Here is a 3,568-nt window from a genome sequence, read left to right as displayed (position 1 = left end):
TCATTGGATAGTATTATAAAAATAGTCATAGAAGTGAATATAAATGATGCAAAATGCAATACAGCTAGAGTTCCTTCTTCACCCTTTTTATTGATGTGTTCACCTAAATGTTCTTCTCACGCATAGAAGCAGGTGGTTTTCTTGACTACAGTACTATGGTTTGGAGTGTTTATGCTTCACTAATGGTACAAAATTAGCTGAGAAAAGATTTAAATTGGTGTTTTAATTATCCACTGTGATAACAAACTTCCTAAAAATGTAGTGGTATAAAACAACTACTGTGTATTTTCTCACACTACTTTGTGGAGGTTTAAAACAACACAAATTCATCACCTTGGTTTCTGTGAGTCAGAACAGCCCAAATTCATCATCTCGGTTTCTGTGGGTCAGAACTGCAGGTGTCGGTTAGCTAGGTCCTCTGCTCACAGTCTCACCAGGTTGAAATCAAGGTGGCAGCCAGAGCTGTGGTCTCATCTGAACTAATGCAGAACTCACCAGAACATATGTAGTGTTAGTAGAATCCATTTCCTTGTGGTTGTAGGACGGAGGTACCCTCTCCCTTGCTGGCTGCTGTTGGGGGGCCATCCTCAGCTTCTAGAGGCTGCTCTCAAATCCTGACCACATGGCCCCCTCCCTCACCTTGTGGCAGCTCCAGGCCAGCAGGGGGTGCCACTGTTGCCTCCACTGTCCTCTCAGGGCTCACCTGATTCAGTCAGGCCCACCAGGATAATCTTCCTTCTTTTTTCTTAACTTTTTTTTTTTTTTTGAGACGGAGTCTCACACTGCACCCAGGCCGGACTGTAGTGGCCCGATCTCGGCTCACTGCAAGCTCCGCCTCCTGGGTTCACGCCATTCTCCTGCCTCAGCCTCCCGAGTAGCTGGGACTACAGGTGCCCGCCACCAAACCTGGCTAATTTTTTGTATTTTTAGTAGAGACGGGGTTTCACCGTGTTAGCCAGGATGGTCTCGATCTCCTGACTTCGTGATCTGCCCACCTTGGCCTCCCAAAGTGCTGGGATTACAGGCATGAGCCACCGCACCCCACCCCTTTTTTAACTTTTATTTTATGTTCAGGCGTACATGTGCAGGTTTGTCACATGGGTAAACTTGTGTCACGGGGGTTTGTTGTACAGATTATTTTGTCACCCAGGTACTAAACTTAGTACCCAGGAGTTATTTTTTTCTGATCCTCTTCCTCCTTCCACCATCCACTCTCAGGTAGCCCCTGTGTCTGTTAATCTTCCTTCTTGATAAACTCAAAGTCAAACGAGTCCGGATCTTACCTATATCTGCAAAATCAATTTTTCCTATAAAGGAATGTAATCACAGAAGCACTGTCCCATTGTAATACGAGTGCTGAACTGTAGTAGGCAGAGAGGGTTGTCCTGCCCACGCTCAAGGAGTGTGTGCAGGGCCAGTTCACGCCTTGTGTGGACGTGGGAGTGCTGGGGGCTCACTTAGCGCTGTGCTCACCACAGCCCCAAACTCACAACTCTATTCCCGCCAATCCTGTCCCCTCCAGCCCAGGGGCCACACACTCCAGCAGGACTTCAGCTGAGCCCAGGGAACGCTCTGCTGACTGGTGACAAGGGACTTACCTCTTCACACCCATGACACCCACCCGCTGAGCCCCTCACCTTCTCCCACACGGCCCCGAAGGCCCTGGCCAGGCCACCTCTGGCCTCACTTTCTATTCTCCCCTCCTCCCTCCCCTCCAGCCCCAGGGTCCTCCTCTATGTGCTCAGACATGGTGGGGGTACCCTTGCCCGACAGCCTCTCTTCTTTTCCCTTTGCCTGGAATGCTCTCTTCCCAGTTACCAAAGATACTCAGGCTTTCTCCCCAATTTCCTTCAGGCCCTTGCTCCAAAAGCTCCTTCCGGGTGAAGTCTCCCCTCCCATCCTCCTTAAAGCTTCAGCCTCTACCTGGGACACTTCCTCCCTCACTGCCTGCCTCCTTTAAACTCTCCTTAGTCCTCTTGCAGCCCACACAGCTCAACATAGGCAGGAGGGGGCGCTGCTGCCCTGGCTGGTATGCAGCCACCAGAGGCTGAAGCTCACCCACGTCTGTCTGGGGCCCAGGATCGCCTTCCTTGATTCCAGCTCTCTCAGGCTGTCAGGACCTGGCGCTGGGAGGCACTAGGCCATGCCCTGGCCTGAGGCCTTCTCTCTCCCTCTTTGCCCTGTGTCTCTGCAGGAGAGCCCTGCCCTGCCCTGTTCCTGGGAGGGTGGGGGCAGAGGTGTGGAGAATGGGTGTACACGGCCAGGGTTTGCCAGGCCCAGGACAGCCTGGCGCCTGTCAGTGGATGAGCGCCTCCCCCTTAGCTCGATGTCAGGGTGGGCATGAGAGTGGGAGCAGAGGGTGCCTAATTGAGGAAAGGGTCTGTGCAACCCCCTTTTCCTACCCGTTCTTGTTTCTGAAGGCTCCTCAAGCACACTGCAGTGTCCACACCATTGGCAGCAGGCTCCTTCTCTTCAGGTGGTCTTAGGCACTTCTCAGAACTTCTGGTCTCCTCCTCCTGAGCACGGTTCCCCTGGGTGAGCTCCAGGCCATGCCATTCAATGCCCTCCAGGACAGGCCGAAGGGCTTGTCTGTTTGGTGGTTGCTAAGGTTTGAAAAAAATCTGTTGGAAACTTAATCCCCAAAGCAACAGTGTTGGGAGGTGGGACCTAATGGGACATGTTTAGTCATAAGGGCTCCACCCTTATGAATGGATTCTCTCTCTCTTGTTCTCTCTCTCTCTCTCTCTCTTCCCGCCCTGCCCATCCCTCCTTCCACAACAATGTGATGCTGTCCACCATGTGGTGGCAAGAAGGCCTTTGCCAGATGTGGCCCCTTAATCCTGGGCTTCCCAATCTCCAGAACCATGAGCCAAATGCATTTCTGTCTGTTACAAGTTATGCAGGGTGTGGTTTTCTCTGATGAAGACAGTGCTGTACCAGGGCCCTCTTGCCAAGACAGCCAGCTTATAGGAGCCTGCATGTGAGGCCCTGACATCCTACAGAACAGCAGTTTGAGGTCTGGCCTGCTAAATAGGCACTGCCCTGCCCTGCACACGGGACCTGGGTGGGGGCATGATGAGGCTCTTCACCACGCTGCCCTCATTTTAGGAGGCGGAAAACCCTTTCTCCCCCTTCTCCATGTGCTTCTGCAGTTGGAAGAAGTGAGGAGTGTTCAGACACACTTGAGCTGAGCTTAGAGCAAAGCATGTCCCTCAAGGTGACCTTGCCACATGGCCTGAATCTAGAATTCCCTTGAACAGTGTGGACAGCCATCACCATGGGTCTGTCTGCCTGGCCTTGTACGGCTCTCCTTTGAACTCACCTAGACCCTTGCATCAAAGGACTCAGGGACTCTGCTGTAGTCATCCTAGCATGGTCGAGAGGAGTAGGAAGTTCTCCAGCATCTGAGCCTTTAAGGAGGTCTGTTGGTCACCATCGCTTCTGCCTTCTTGAGAACCATTACCCTTGGAGGATCCGGTAGTGTATCCTAGTCAAGCGTCAAATGTGTTGTTCCCTGGAGAGGAAGACTTATTTCCAGAAAGTACTCTGATGTTTTGTAATTTGTGAT

General features: G+C 51.9%; 1 protein-coding gene across 2 annotated transcripts in view; it reads right to left on the bottom strand.

Annotated features, from left to right (window-relative positions):
• The window catches only part of LOC105517499 (potassium voltage-gated channel subfamily E member 1), a 51,570-nt gene extending 48,952 nt beyond the window's left edge, over positions 1–2,618 (bottom strand). The window contains exon 1 of one of the 2 annotated variants that reach the window (XM_011950030.1): positions 2,403–2,618. The gene's annotated coding sequence lies outside the window, so the exon portion shown is untranslated. The remainder of the gene's footprint in view (positions 1–2,402) is intronic. The other variant, XM_011950031.1, reaches the window with a different exon arrangement.
• Between the last annotated feature and the right edge of the window lie 950 nt (positions 2,619–3,568).

Source organism: Colobus angolensis, unplaced genomic scaffold (assembly GCF_000951035.1).
Source record: "Colobus angolensis palliatus isolate OR3802 unplaced genomic scaffold, Cang.pa_1.0 Scaffold300, whole genome shotgun sequence".
NCBI lineage: Eukaryota > Metazoa > Chordata > Mammalia > Primates > Cercopithecidae > Colobus > Colobus angolensis.
The sequence above is the reverse complement of the archived record's forward strand: the minus strand, read 5'-3'. Positions and strand labels throughout refer to the sequence as shown.